A 16659-nucleotide genomic window follows, 5' to 3' on the forward strand; every position below is an offset into this window, starting at 1 on the left:
CAATTCTAATTAAACTAGCTTTGATTGAATAATATTTACTGAGCACCCACAATGGGCCAGGTACTGTTCTTGGTAGTAAGAAAACAGGTGACACAGGACATCTGCCCTTATGGAACTTATATTCTAGCTGGGGAGGGGAGAGAGTGTGTGCAAGGGCTAAGAGAGGCGTTAAAATGGTAAATAAAATCATCAGGAAAGGTTCCATTGAGGAGGAAGCTTGAATGATGTGAAAAAGATGGAAGAAGAGGGAACAGTAACTGCAAAGGCCATGAGGCAGCAGTGTCTGTAAGAAACAGCAAGGAGATTGGCTTGGTAAGAAGTGCAAGTACACGGGAGTGGTAAGAAAAAGAGTTCAGAGATAAAAGAATTACCAGAATGTGAAGCACTTGTAGACACCGTCAGGACTTTGGATTACTCCTGAATTATACCCATAGGAATTCATACTTATTATGTCCTCTCACACTAAAGCCTTTGTGAAATATCTGTTATTTTACTAGGTGTTGCAAAGAATCTACTAAGGAAGTAGAAATCAAGGTTATTTCCCTGGACACACCACACTGTCTGTCTTAAACTCTGTTGAAAGTAAATGATAAATTGAAAATGAATTTAAAAGAATAATAAGGAAAATGTTCTATATGTATCCAGGACCTGACAAAGTACCAGGTTTAAACTTATAGGTTTTAGAGTAAATAATTCCTAAAATTATATCACCAGAAAGTATCCAGGAAAGAAGAGTAAGAGAGAAGGGATTAAAGAAAGGGAATGAGTCAGAAAAACCTGGGGGATAAAGGTATAACCAAACAGTATTGCCCCTATTCATCCTGGTCATGTACAAAAAAATGTTAAAACTCAAAATGATTTGGTATAAAAAAAATAGAACTCTAGTTATCAACTGCAAAGAATATTAATGACAGAGAAAAGGGGGAAGATTCTGAAAATACTGGCTGCACAAAGAGTTCTCCAATTAACTTACATTTTAAAGACGCAGATAAGAGAAATGGAGAGGAGGCATACATAACATGGATGCCTATAAAAGAAACACAGGATGGTCTCAGGAAGTCAGATGCCCACAATGAGCTGAACTTAAGAAAACCATTAAGGGCTTCTGAGTTTCCATCTGGAAGGGAAAATTTGCAACAGGCCTGGGTAAGTGGGTTAAGGTAAGTGGTGTAGTTAACATATGACAGGGGGGAAAAAGAAAAACCACTTGTTTGGCTTTTTAAAAATATTACACTTGCATACCACTTTATGGTTTATAGATTTCTGTTTTATGACATCCTTGCTGAGGAGGTACAACCCCTGTGTTATAAAGGAGAACTCTCACTGAGGTGTACACCCACCACCCACCCGTGGAGCTCCACCTTTCTTCTCGGTGGAGGGTGGAAAACAAAAACCAAAAGTAGGTGCCCAACAAGAGAGCTGAAGCCCAGGATACAGGAGGCCATAAGGAACTGCACCCTAATGCCCTGCAAATCTTCTCACCTGGCCAACTGCTCAGTTTGCCTATCTCAGACCATGTATGAATGTGCCCAAGTGCTGTAAGTACTCTGACGAACTATGAAGACCAGAAAGCTGTGCTAAAAGACAGGAGATGAACAGCCCAATCTTTCAAAATGAGGAAAGAACATGAACATTACAAAAGAACATGGATGTTACAAAATGTTACAAAACACTGTTGTGCTTATCATCCAGCCCAAGGAAAACTCTAGAACAGATACTAAAGCAGATGGCTTTTGAACAGACAAAGATGAGTGATCACTAAAAATCTGCATGGATTCAAGAGGAACAAGTCCAGCCAAGTAACTTTATTATTTCTTTTGTTGGGAAATCTAAATGACAAATAATCTCTGTGGCTCTTGAAGGTATGGATCAAACCCCACTCTCCAGTTTTTTTAGGGAGAGGAAGGGAGAACGATGAAGGAAAATAGGCTGAGTATTGGATATGTTTATAACTGATTAAGCAACAAAACTCATAATACTCATAAGTAAGTTCCGCAAGACTTGCTAGGCTTAGGCAATTCTATTATCAGTGAACTGGATAAAGTTCTATCCTTATCCCAAACTGGAATCTGGAGAGAATAATCAAAAGGAGGACAGTGGAGTCAAAATCCAAAACAATTTTTTTTTAATCCAAAACAACTTTAACAGAAGATTAACCTTAACCAATGAACCTTAATAGAGAAAAGGTAAAGAATTATATTTGGATTCAAAAAACTTAAATGCTAGCATAAATGGTGATAAACTGTTACATACATAAAGAACAACTAAAGATTTTCATTGAACAAGGCTTGACAGATTAAAAATGGGAAATGGCATCCCCAAAATTTATGCAATCTTAGTATTAAGCTAAGCTAATAGACATAAGGGTCAAGAAAAAGAAAGGTGAATGTCATATTGTACACTGTACTGGTCAGCACATAACTGGAGAAGTTTGCAATACTTGGCAATGCCTTATAGTTAGTACAAAGAGACAAAGAAAAATGCCCACATAATTTGAAAATTAAATCACCCTCTGGGAGTGATATCAGCATGAATGAAATAGAGTGGCAGAAATTAGCTCTCAACATAAGTAATTCCAAAAAATGTGTGACTGAAAATATCTGGAATACCCAAGTCCAATTAAAAGTGAACAGGGTATAGTTTCTGAGAGGTAGGATTTCTTAATTCTGTGAATTAAGAAAGCTAAAATCTTGCAGGGGACCTAGGTGACTCGGTCTGTTGAGCATCCAACTCTGGCTTCTTCAACTCAGCTTGTGATCTCAGGGTCATGAGATCAAGCCCTGCCTCAGGTTCCATGCTCAGCATGGAGTCCACTTGAGATTCTCTCTCCCTCTCACTCTATCCCTCTCACTCATGTTCTCTCTCTCTAATAAATAAATAAATAAATAAATAAATAAATAAGTCAGTCAGTCAGTCAGTCAGTCTGTTTTTTTAAAAAAAGAAAGGAAGGAAGCTGAAACCCTGTCAATTTTGTTTTCTTCTGGCTCAAGAAATTGTATTAATGGAACACTGTTATATTAATCTAGAGGGAAAGAAGCAGGAGTTTAACATGCAAGATTTTGCCTATGTTCCCCTAACATTGTCCAATATTAAAATGGGCTGCCCATATCTAGAGCACCAGTGGGCAGATGCATCCTTATAAGAAAGAGGCTCCATCAGGCTATCATGGCTTAGTGACACGTCCCACAAAGACTGTCCTAGTGGGTGACAGAGTGCTGACCATATGATGCATGCTTCCATTCTACTCACAGTTATATTAATAAGCTCATTAATTAGCATTCTTGTATTTATACTAGTCTCTTGATCACTTGCTAAATTGAAATAAATTTCCATAATCCTGATTCTTTCTGAACACATACAAAAACAATTCAATTTATGGAGCTGGAAAAGTGAAGTCTACATCTTAGATATTAAATATTCTAGGAATGAGATGGACAATAGAGTCCTGAGCTCAGAAGAGGTCTGAGCAAGATATACAGATTTGGAAGTGATCATCACAGAGTGGTCCCTAAAGACATCAGAGCATGTGAGATTATCCAGCTCCCAGAGCATGTGCAGGGTGAAGAAATGAGGAGAGGGGACAGAAGCCTGGAAAATACCAGCCACTAAAAGGAATGAAAGTCCTTTTGTATCCTGTACAGGTGTCCTGTAAACTGCTAAATTTTTTGCCTTTACCCAGTAACTAAAATATTTAGATAAAGATGAACCATCCACTTGTCAAGGATTAGAGGAAACGCACAGTAGAGAATCTGATTGTATGACCCCTACAGCTGCTTTCAGCTCTGAACATGAGTCAAAGACTTTCATTCAATCCAGTATTTCTCACAGTCTGAGAAATAACTTTATCACCATCACAGAAAAAATAAAGGTGTGCCTATTTTTATTCTTTGGCTTTGTTAGCCAGTGACGGAAAAAACGTTTTGAAGAACTAAAGCTTCTTGTTTCCTGAAAGTGAAACGTACTTGGTTTACCTGGACAGGAGACCACAGGCTCTAGATCTAATTTCTTACCCTATTTTTCCTTCTGTGGGTCCTGTTTACCAGTAGTAGGAAAATGCAGTTTTATCTAACCATCTGTTCCCACTTACGCATCCCTTCCCTTTCAGCCACCTCTGTCCGATGGGGGCTATGTACATAACACTGGGCTTAAATCTTAAATGTTTTACTACATTTCAGAAATGTACCTGTAACTTTCACTAATATTTAAAAGGTGCTGGTTTCTGGTTCCCTTTCTGCTCAATACTAAAAACAGAGGTGCAGGTATATATACAAATTTTGGTTTTATTCAATCCAGAAATGTTGGATTAAGACAAACTGTCTTTTTTGGCATAACAATACATCCATGCCAGACCTGACTACTGGCAGTTCAACTGAATCTTAAAATATGGCACACATTCCACTAAGCAGCACCTGGAACAGGTATCAGAGGCATTTGACTCCTTTTAGCCTTTTTTCCAGCCCCCTTCATTCTTCCTCCCCCAATACTCTGCAACCCTTCTTTTTCTTTCCCTTCTTGTCTTCACTTTCCTCTTGGTAGTGCCCAGAACTTGTACTATTACCACTAATGGCACTAAAGCTAACACAGCTGCCAAGTCCCAGCCTGGAATACAATGGATATAATTCTAATTGACTTTTTGGTTGTCTTTAGAAAACAACTATATTCTGTTTCAGTGGCCCAACCCATAAGAAACCTATGTGAAAAACCTAGCTTCCTAGCTCTGGCTATCTGATACAGATTCCATACATATAGTTCAGAATCATGACTTGCCCATGCAGGTTTCTCAATGACCAGAAAATGTGGGAGGGAAACAAATTAGAGTTCATGTTTGACATCATTTAAAGTTTAAGTCATGCTAAGTTATATAGTATAGTAAAGGTCAGAGTAGAAAAGATTAAAAAAAAAAAAAAAAAAAAGCAAAGCTAGAACCAGAACAAAAGGACTTCAGCACTAGATATTACACTTCTGGGAAATTTTCATAGGTTCCATAAAACTTTATGGTAAAGGTAAATAATTGTGTTCCTACCACAATCCCCTCCCTCAAGTCAAGTGCTCTTGAAGCTATGTGTTGGTGCTGCATTCTCTGTATAAAACAATCCTAGTGGCTCTAGGCATTCATCAGAGGAAAGGTTTTCAGTAGATTGCTTTCTCTCTTTATCTCTCTGGCTATTTGGTATCATTCATTACCTTTTTTGTTTAATTTCACAAAACAGAAGCAAAAGACAATTTATCACCTGCAATATACTTGCTGGCTAGGAGTGGGAAACACAGCAGAGGTACTTCCACTAGGCTGTAAGAGGCAACAGAAATATTTCCTTACAAAAGCTCAGAATGGTAGAGCTGGATAATATTAAAAAAACATATTAATAAAAAATAAAAACAAACCATGCCAAGGGCATCTGCATGGCTCAGTCAGCTGAGCATCTGCCTTCAGCTCAGGTCATGATCTGGGTCCTGGGGTGAAGCCTTGCACTGGGGTCTCTGGCTCAACGGGGAGCCTGCTTCTCCCTCTCCCACTACCCCTGCCCCCAGCTTGTGCTCTCTCTCTGAAATAAATAAAATCTTCTTTTTAAAAAAAGGACTTAAAAAAACATGGCAAATAAAAAGCTGTTTTATTAAGATGAGCCCATTTATCTTACCTAGCCCCACAGCCTAATACTAAAATAACTCAGGTTCTTGTGGCTGTCTTAAACAGTATCTTAGATCTCTATGCTATCATGTCCTCCTGCTGTTTTTTGGCTTGAAAATCTCCTACTCACCCTTCAAGTCTAAACTCATACACTACCACCTCCTTGGAAGGCTTCTTTGATTTTCCCAAATAGGTGCTCCTTTTCCTTAGATGCTCCTCCTATTGCTACTTCATGGTAGTGGCTATGTGCTATTGCAATTATTTCTATACCTGTGAGTGTGGCTGTGTAGTCACCTGTCTGCTGTCTGAGGGAGCACCATGTCCTTCCATCACTGTAATCTTCTGGTACATGACATGTGCCTCATAGGTAATTCGCACAGTGAAAGAACTTCCTAGGTCTCAAGATGGAGGAGCAACACCCATCCATTCAAGTCTCTCTTTCCCAATCCCACCTAATTTAGAACTTTATTATCTAAAAAAGGATTTTTTAGTCTCTTCAAAACAAAAACACAAATTTAGAGCAATATATGCATGCCTGAGTGTTTATTTCAGCATTATTTACAATAGCCAAGATATGGAAGCAACCTAAGTGTCCACCAATAGATGAGTGGATAAAGAAGATGTCATATCTATGCAATGGAATATTACTCAGTCATAAAAAAGGATGAGATCATGCCATTTGCAACGTGGATGGACCTAGAGGGCACTAAGCTAAATGAAATAAGTCAGATTGAGAAAGACAAATACCAAAGAATTTCATGCATATGTCAAATCTAAAAAGCGAAACAAATAAACAAAAAGCAGAATCAGGCCTCTAAATACAGAGAACAAACTGACAGTTGCCAGAGGGGAGATCGGGGCTGGGCCAAATAGCTGAAGGGGAATGGAAGGTAGAAGATTCCAGCTATGGAATGAATAAGTCATGGGGATGAAACACACAGCATAAAGGACATAGTCATTGATACCGTAATAGTATTGTGTGGTGACAGATGGTAGCCACACTGGTGGTAAGCAAAGCTTATAGAAAAGTTGAATCACTATGCTGTACACCTGAGACTAATGTAACATCATGTGTCAACTATACTCAAAAAAATTTAAAACTAAATAAAAATAGATTAGTCTCTTCATTGGCCTTCTCATTTCTGGTCCCTCTTCCCTTGAATCCATTCCAAATACACTACTGCCAATGTAATGTTACTAAAGTATGACTTTAATTAAATGTACCAGGTTGCACAGTTGATGCAAAGAACGAAAAGCTTTCTGAAAAACACCTGTTCTCAAAGCTCACTGGGCTCAAATCCAATAGGGCAGGGAGAGAAGTAAATAATTAACATAGAATTTATCAGGTGTTATAGAGATATATCCACCTCAGGCTAATCCCTCTGCCTGGCCTGGCCTTCACTCTTAAATAGCCAATTCATATTTCACTTTATACAGGAAGCCTTCCTAATCTCTCCAGCCAGAAGCAATCCCTCCTTCCTCTGCTCCCACAAGCGCCCTGTCACTCACTTATCACTTTCTGTTTGAATTACAGTTATTTGTACCCATACATTATGTTTCTTACTGGATTGAACCTTTCTAAGTGGAAGTGCAATACATTTTACTCATCTCTATTTTGCCATGCACCTAATACAGTGCACTGCAAATAGACGATAAATGGTGAATTATGGTGATTAACCTCACTAAAACATTATGAGTCTGTGATTCCTTTAGGATTTGCCAGTATTAAGAACATCGATGGGCCAAATACATGCAATTTGGATTGAAATTTTTCCACTCTAGCCACAAAAATAGAAAAAGTCTTTTCAGTTTGGCTAAATAATAGTGGACATATGGAGAATATCCTCAACCAGATTTAAAAGATGTGTCCAAATGAAATGGATCTCTATTGTAAAAACACAGCAAAAGGCAACACCCTAGTATTATAAACCAGGCCAGCAGCCTCTGATGACAAATACCAAAAATCTATGAAGTGCAAACATGGTGTGGTATTTCCATACTGGGGCCAACTCAATGGGTAAGTGCTTAACCAAGAAAAAATATCCACAGTTTAGTAAAAATTAAATCTAGTAAAACAAGATACTGGCACAAGATAAAATTTCAAAGATAGAGCAATGAATAAGCTCTCAAACTTCCAGAGTTCAATATATGTTGCTTGTCCATTCTAAAGTTCGCATCCAATTTCCTACAATAGTGACACTGTAAGATACCTCATCAAACCTGGTTAGGGTCTCCATTTCTTCAATTTCACTTTTGAAGTGATATCTGTCCTCCCTCCCTCCACTCCATTCCTTCACCATAATTATTTTAGTTAAATGCCAGTTGTACGCAGGATGAGGTAGGTAGCAACTCAACCATCATTCACTGAATCACAAGAATGAAGGACTTTTAAGTTTCATGATTTGAAATGCAGAACTAAAATTCCAACTTCTCCGGACATCTGGGTGGCTCTGCGGTTGAGCATCTGCCTTTGGCTCAGGGCGTGATCCTGGTGTCCTAGCATCAAGTCCTGCATCAGGCTCCCGCAGGGAGCCTGCTTCTCCCTCTGCCTGTATCTCTCTTTCATGAATAAATAAATATTTTTTAAAAAAGAAATCAATCAATTAATTAAATTCCAACCTCTCAATTTTGACCGAAAAGGCAGCTCACATCTCAAAACTATAATACCTTTTAAGAAAATGCTCTGCTGCAATATTTATCTGCTCTTAATTGGCTTGAATGAAGTCAGAACATTTGATTCTATCATTTATTTCAGCATTAAAATTGCTGAGGGCAAGAACTGTGTCATCAACTAATTTTGCACAGTCCTTAGGAAAGTATATGTAGCAGCCTTTAATCTAAAGATTTGAATTAGAGGGAGGATTGCAATACAATACAAAGCACAATACAAATGTAAGGGGCTACAACTACTATTCTTACAATAGCTCTCCCCAAAAGCAAGAAAATATAAGTAAAGTTGAATTATTTCTGTATACTTCTCCTAAACGAATTTATGTTTGATGTGCAAAAACTGTAAATAATTCCTAAAAATGGGAAGAAGAAAAGGAAAGAAAGAAAATTCAGGTGGGACTAGAAGAAGGAACTAAATTAAATAGCAGAGGATGAGTTATTTTAAATAAAACAAAGCAATACAAGAGAAAGCAAACTGGATCTTAGGGATCAAGATCTAACTCCATCACTTACTATCTACCCACATGATCCTGGTCACTCCTCCAAAAACTCCAGTTTCTTCATGTATAAGCAGAAATAATAACTCATAGGGTTGCTGCAGGGATTAAATGAGATGATATTTATATAAAGTCCTTGGCGTTATGTCTTGTACATAGTAAGTGATAAGTGAGTGATTACTGTTGTTGATAAAATTATTATTAGACCAGTACACTGGTGATATTCAGGAAGAAAAAAGAGCCAAGAACATGTCAGAAGGGAAGGTGACAGACAGAAAGCTAAGTCTATAAATTCCTGTTGGGAGATAAAGTTTGAGGAACACAGATAACACAAAGCATTTTTTCATGTTAAATGGACATATTACATACTGTGTCTTCAGGATTACTGAAGAATCTACAGAATTGGAGCCAAAATCTCAATGTCATAAAAGCAGAATAGCAATGACTGTATGGAGAAAGAGCAGGACAGCCCTCCCCCCCGCAAAAAAAAAAAAAAAAAAAAAAAAAAAAAAAAGTGCTTATTGATGTGTACAGAAGCCTGTTTCTGAATTTTCACCTTTTTAACTCTTCCTAGACAGAATGAAAGCTAGGCTCCATAGCAAAGGCACACCAACTCTGCTTGCCAAAAATAGATGGTACTAACAACCATGCAAAGTCATTTAGGTTTCTATCCTCTTGTTCTTTTTTCTGGGGAAGTTGTTTTATTTGTGACTGATTTTAGGTGTTAAATATTTTTTAACTCCATCATCTTCAGTAATTGCAAAAGTAATGAAAGTGTTCCAAAGTTAGGAAACAGATGTAGAGATAGCAAATAATTATAAAAGATAAGAAAACAAGGGGAAAGGTAAGAAATCTAAGAGGTAGGTAAACACTGGATGCTGCTGTGTATATGGGATCAGACTTACAAGTGGCAATAAAGTCTATACCTATGGAATCCGTAAGAGTCCGCAAAAGACAAGGAGAACAAGAAACCTGCATGTGTGGCCAGAGAATCAACATTAATCTGGGTTGTCAATTGGTCTGGTGTTAATTCAGGAGAAAGCAAGGAGCTTGTTTACCAGTTTAGAAGCAGAGCATAACAGAAGTGCTAGTATCGTAAAACTGCCAAAGTTCGAGGCCTTTTTTGAATTTACCCAACGTGAGTGAATGGTCAGCTCACCATGTGACCTGTCACTGCTAAGGTCTTTTCTAAGACCTGTGCAGAGATCATCTAACAGGGAAGCTACCCGTCTCAGTGGATTTTTAAAGTCTATTTTCTAGTCTATTAGGGGAAAAGATACCCAACAATTTCTACCAGCAAGGAGGTGAGAGTATATCTGGTTTCCCTCTGAGGGACCAACTCACACTCCTCTTTACTAAGAATAATAACCTTTCAAAACTAAACCTGTATTTAGAGAAACATTAACTTCTTCTTATAACAAAGCATACTTGCCTTATAAGTATTTGCATGAGGGTTGCCTGAGTGGCTCAGTTGATTAATGGTCTGACTCTCGATTTCGGCTCAGGTCATCTCAGGGTTGGAGATGGAGCCCTGAATCAGGCTCCACATTGGGTGTAGAGTCTGCTTAAGATTCTCTCTCCCTCTCTCTGTGCCTCCTCCTGCATTCTCACGCACTCTCTCTCTCAAATAAAGTCTTTAAAAAAAATTATTTTAATTTAAAGAAAAAATTGTAAAAGTATCTGCATGAAATTATAGGCTGAAGATACTAAAAATGTTGTCAATCAAATGGTGGTACATGGAAATACTATGCCATTACTATTAATTTAAGCTGTGTAAAAATACACACACACACACACATACATATATATATATATTTAAACTTGTTTTGCCACTTTTGTCTAATTATAATAATATATGAGCTTTAAATTCTGGCTTTAGTTCTTCTACTTTTCCTATTACGTTTTAAGCTTATCAACTATAAATTATCCTACTGTGGGGGTTTTCTACAATCCACCCAACTCAGACATGGAGAGAACACTTACTATATTCAATCTTAGAAAATACACCTCTAGAACTCTATTGTGAGTTTGGTCAATCAGGACACTGACAAAGGAGCTGAAGTATCAGATATACTTTTTTTCCCCCCTAAATTTTGTATCTAATTGAGTTTACTATGATCCCAATACTTTAATAACCAGTAACAAATGTGAAACATTCTTGAAATTTCATTAATAAAATCATTTGACCATTCATTCAACAAAGAAGCAGTTAAGTTACTGAGTAGGCCTATATACTAGGCACACACATTTCTTTTTTTAAGATTTTATTTATTTATTCATAAGAGACACAGAAAGAGGCGGAGACACAGGCAGAGGGAGAAAGGGAGCCTGATGAGGGACTTGTGCTCAACCACTAAGCCGCCCAGGTGCCCCAGCACAGTGCATTTCTATGGCACCTTTTATTTTACAATTCCAAAGAGCTTTCAAAGTTGCCCTAACATAAAGTATCAGTGATTGAACTTCCCTCATTTTATAGATGTACAACCCTCTATTCAAAATCCTGATTCATGGGACACCTGGCTGGCTGAGTTGTTAGAGCGTGCAAATCTTGATCTTGGAGTTTGGGGTTCAAGCCCTACCCTAGGCACAGAGATTGCTTAAAAGTAAAATATTTAAAAAACAAACAAACAAACAAAAAAACCTGATTCGGGCATAGTATATTTAGCTGTTTGTGGAAATAAAAAACTAAAAGGGCTGAGACTATCAATCATTAACTGAATTCCAACTTCACAATTCAATCCAAAAAATACTCAGTGCCAAGTGATTTTTTTAAGTTACAAGCCAAAATATACAATGATTCAAACATTCCATTAAGCAAAGGAGTTCATATAGTTACAATTTCTCATTTCTAAATCCTTATGGGTATGATACTAAGTGATAAGTCATATTTATCAAAAGTCCCACTCAATGGTTACATTTAATTTGCACCAAGAGCAGCTTTTTGAAATGGATTTCCTAGCATTCCAAAAATAACTTATTTACCTGGGTTTTCTTCATTTTGAAGCTCTTTCTAGAAAAGTAAGTTAAATCTATGTGCCAGAGAAATGTATTTTCCTAAATCAATTTTTTGAAAAAGACCTGAGAAAGACTATTGAGAATGGAAGAGAAAACAAGGACAGAGATTAAGCACAAGCACCAGGTATAAACCAGATGCTTGCGTTGGAGTCCTTGTGCTGTCATTTTCTAGTTATCTGGTTTAGTACCTCAGTTACCCTGACTGCAAAATGGGAATAACAAATACCTACTCCATATGGTGGTTATAAGAATTAAGCCCATGTAGGGATCCCTGGTGGCTCAGCAGTTTAGCGCCTGCCTTCAGCCCAGGGCGTGACCCTGGAGTCCCGGGATTGAGTCCCACGTCAGGCTCCCTCCACGGACCCTGTTTCTGCCTGTGTCTCTGCCACTCTCTGTTTCTCATGAATAAGTAAATAAAATTAAAAAAAAAAAAAAAGAATTAAGCCCATGTAAATTAGTACATGTAAGATTTTAGCAGCAATCGGCATTATATAAAGTGTTTACTTATCGTGATGATTACAACTACATCAGCCAAATCATTTACACGAATACCTTTCCCTACTCAAAACCTTCCTTAGCTGATCTAAGTAGAATTTAATCCCTCTCCTAGGCTTCTCCACAAAATGCATGTGTATTACAGTTATTTGGGTACATTTCTCTCCCATTAGATTGTATCTCTCTAAAGATAGAGACTACAGCTCGTCTGAGTGCACCAGACAGCAAATATTGTTCACTGTTGTCCTTCTTTTCCCTCTTTCTAAAGGTTCTGAACAATCATACCCTGTCAGTTAGCAAACCTTGACCTGGAGACAAGAGCTTTATGTAATCATTGCACTTAAATACTGTTCTTACCTTGCTAAACATTCTCTTAAGACTTAAATGAAATTTTGTGGGGAGAGGGAAGGAGGAACGAAGGATTAATTTAATATGTTTAAAGTGCTAAGGATATTTTTTAAACTTACTTCTTAAAAATTTCTTATGCCCCAAAAGCTTATGTGCATTATTTCATTTTAAAAAGCCCCTGGTACTTTTAATATAAAAATACAGTAGCATAATTTCTGCATATGTCAAGTCTAACCTAATCATAACTTGCCCATCTGCTGATTTTAATGTAATCCTGGGGATGCTAAAAGACAATATGCTTGCTTGATTCACCCTACACTATTTATGTAAAATAAAATCATTTTAATATTACATTGAGATGCAAATCTTTCTGGCTCTGATTTGTGCCCTTTTCCCTCTTTAAAAAAGTGCCACACACACACACACACACACACACACATCAAACAAGCATCCAACTTATTCTGGATCACTGGGGAAGCACTTTCTAAAGTATTGTCCAACTTTGTTCACACAGTAATGTTGCCCTTACTTTGAGAGAACAGAACTTTTCTAAAAACAAATGGCTGAATTGAGTGCCTTGCTTTGTTACCATTTTCTACAAATTTTCCTTTGTTTTTATAGTGTCCACCTTTTTCAACATAAATACTGCTGAGGACACCTATTCATATGCACAAATATTCCTAGTCTCTATTCTTTGACTCATTCATATGCACAAATATTCCTAGTCTCTATTCTTTGACTCAAACTAAAAAACAGAAGGCTGAAAAAAGAACTGCATTCATTTCATGTGGCTTTTCTAAGTCTAATTTTTTTTTCATTCCTCAGTGGCAGGGCCTTTCAAAGGAGTACAAAAACTACACCCAATTTATGTCTCATCCTAAACACATCCACAGCCAAATGGAAAACATTATCAACCATCTTAACCAGGAGAAAAATACAAAGCTAAGCCACATCAAACTAAAAAAAAAAAACTTTACTTTTTGAGATCAGGATTTTTCACACAAAAGTATTTTGATAGGGATCCCTGGGTGGCGCAGCGGTTTGGCGCCTGCCTTTGGCCCAGGGCGTGATCCTGGAGACCCGGGATCGAATCCCACGTCAGGCTCCCGGTGCATGGAGCCTGCTTCTCCCTCTGCCTGTGTCTCTGCCTCTCTCTCTCTCTGTGTGACTATCATAAATAAAAAATAAAAAAATTAAAAAAAAGTACTTTGATGAACCTATGCAATGAACAAATGTAATCTCAACATCATATTTTGAACTAATTTCTCTTCCTCAAATAGTCACAATAGTGGCTAACTCACATATAATACCTTTCAGCTACTGGGTAGAGTACAGTAAACTTAATTGTTTTATATATCCTGAGGCATACAAAGAAAAAATCAAACACAAGAGGTTCCCAGGACCTTATATAGATATACAACTGAGACCAAAAAAAAAAAAAAAATCTGCACTGGGTAACTAAAATTGGGCTTAAGCAACAATAGATCCTGCCTTAAAGTAGGGAGACCTGACAAGTGGAAGTCCCCACCCCAGGCCCACCCCCTAAAAGACAAGCTTTCACTCCCATCTTACAACCAAGAGGCATAAATTAAAACACTAAGCGTTGTTTCCCCAGACTTCAGCAGTAAGACAGCTGATACTGAGGCCTTTTTCAGAGCAACTGGCTTCTATCAAAACTTATCACAAGTTATGTGAAACAGACAAGAGCGTTGCTGCTGCATTTTACCAAGCGAGAACAACAGCATCACAGTTTTTGGACAAGCCACCGCTTCCAGCACCTCCAGCTCTCCCCGCCCCCCCTCCCCCATTCCTTTTTATATCCTTCCTCCAAACTTGCAACCCGAAAAGCGATCCCACAAAACAAAACAAACAAACAAAAAAACAAAGCCGCATCGGTAAACGGGAGGCCGCTGGTTTGGAAAATAAAGTTTGTTCTCTGGCTGTCAACCTGGTAACTTTCTAAGGACGAAGCGTCTCCTTCTCCATCGGGTACAACCTTTGCCTAGTCCCTTAGCAAACAAGCACTCGTTTGCCCCCGACAGTAATGAGGCAAAAAATAAATAAATAAATAAATAAAATAAAGGGGGGTGGGGGTGGAGTGGGAGAAAATGATGTCGGAAGAGAGCGTCTAGGGTGCCAGGGGCAGGGACAGATTCTGCGACCGGTGTTGAGCGCTCCGCGCTCCTGGGAGCCTGGGAGGCTCCGCCGTGTGGCTCTGAGAACTGTTCAGCGATCTGACGCATCAGTTTTTAGGAACGGTACACAAGCAGCCCCCACAATGGGAGCCCTGCCTCGAATCCTCCGCCCCGGCGACCTCGGCTGCGGGGCGCGGGACGGGCGCGCGGGGGGCACCAGGAGCGGTGCCGCGACATTTGTTATTGTTTATGAAGCCCAGGCAGGGACCGGGGTCGGGGTCGGGGTCGGGGTCGGGGTGCTCGGGGGCCGAGGAGCGGAAGGGGACAGGGGCAGGGCGGCACGAAGATCCCTCCCCGGGCTCGGGGCGACCTGTCCGGGTCCTCGGGGAACAGGAGGGCCAAGGCCGTCGCCGGGGCTTCCCTGGAGCCGCCGCCAGCCCCGGCATCACCCGGCTGTCCCTGGACGCCCAAAGACGCCTCACGTCTCCCCGGGCCCCTGCTCGCAGAGTTGCGGCCGGCGCGCCCAGCGGGCCCCCCCCCCCACCCCCAGCGCGGCCGCCGCGCGCCGCATCCGCGTACTCACCTGCCTCCGGTCGCGCCCGCGGCCGGCTCAGCCTCGCACGGACCGCAGCCGGCCCGGGGCCCGTCCGCTCCCTTTTGCCCGCTCCGCCCTCGCCCCGCCCCCGGGAGGTGGCGCCCGCGGCCGCGCCGGAATCTCGGGGCGGCCTTCCTGAACTCTCGCGAGCCCTCCCTCCGCGGCTTCTCGGTGGCTGGGCCGGTCAGCCTCGGCTCTGACGTCATACGCACCACAGCCGGAAGTAGTCTTGTGTCGTCAACGCGGGCTCCTCTGCGCCCCGCCCCCAGCCCCGCCTGCGCCTGGTGAACTCCTGGTGGTCCGCGTGGTGGAGTTGGCCGGACGGTGGCAACTACCCTCTTTACGTAAAGCTGGTTCAGGCCTCACGTGAGAGCGCCCAGTGTGTTGCCATACTAGCCACGTGTCCTGAGTGATGCAGTTTTTCTCCGGACTTCACAATATGATGCAAAAAAATGCTAGAAATGGAAAGGGGGTTAGAGATAACCACACACACATACGAAAACGCACATTTTGCAAATTAGGAAAAGGTGGTCAACAAAGATGGGTTGGCTGACCAACTCGCTCAGTCAGTAGCTGTGGCATCTAGAAACCACTCGGGCTTCTTGCCCCTTTTCCATCTCAACCATGACTCCACGGCGAAGACTTGAAAGGGATTCGAATTTGGAAAAGCCACCAAAACTTGGAGGCATATACGAAGAACTTGCTTGGCTTATCGTGGAAAATATAAAATAACCAGCAGTACTGGGCTGCTTGATGTAGGATCTGAGAAATAGAAAGGAAATCCCTGTGGTTTGACTCAAAGGGGTGGCTTTTGTGAAGATGATGATGCGTTGGAGGAAACGTTCCTGGACAAACCAAATAAGAGAATCGTTATTGTCAACAGACTTATCTTTGATCTAAATACTGGAGGGGTTATACCCTTGCCCTCTAGAGACTTCTAAAACAATATATGAAGCTGTTATTATGCTTACAGAGAATATAATTATCTTTAGTTTCACCAAGAAGAAGTGATAGATGGAAAAGACTTAGGGAGGCATCATGACATCACTCCTCTCTTTTCTCTCTCTCTTTTTTTTTTACACCCTGTGCTTTCTCATATATAGATGGTAACAGAAAGAGCACTGCTTTGGTAATTAGTGAATTATTGAGGAAATCAGTTCCCCCAATATCGGGTCCTTTTGAGACTCAAATAACAATTGCTACATAAGGGTCACCTGGTAGGCTCAGTGGTTGAGTGTCTGCCTTTGACTCAGGGCCTGATCCTGGGATCGAGTCCCC

At 40.2% G+C, this 16659-nt stretch overlaps 1 protein-coding gene across 1 annotated transcript in view; it reads right to left on the reverse strand.

Moving 5' to 3' along the window:
* Positions 1 to 15527, reverse strand: part of STK38L (serine/threonine kinase 38 like) — an 82556-nt gene extending 67029 nt beyond the window's left edge. Inside the window, exon 1 of the mRNA XM_077870651.1 lies at positions 15370 to 15527. The gene's annotated coding sequence lies outside the window, so the exon portion shown is untranslated. The remainder of the gene's footprint in view (positions 1 to 15369) is intronic.
* Between the last annotated feature and the right edge of the window lie 1132 nt (positions 15528 to 16659).

Source organism: Canis aureus, chromosome 25 (assembly GCF_053574225.1).
Source record: "Canis aureus isolate CA01 chromosome 25, VMU_Caureus_v.1.0, whole genome shotgun sequence".
NCBI lineage: Eukaryota > Metazoa > Chordata > Mammalia > Carnivora > Canidae > Canis > Canis aureus.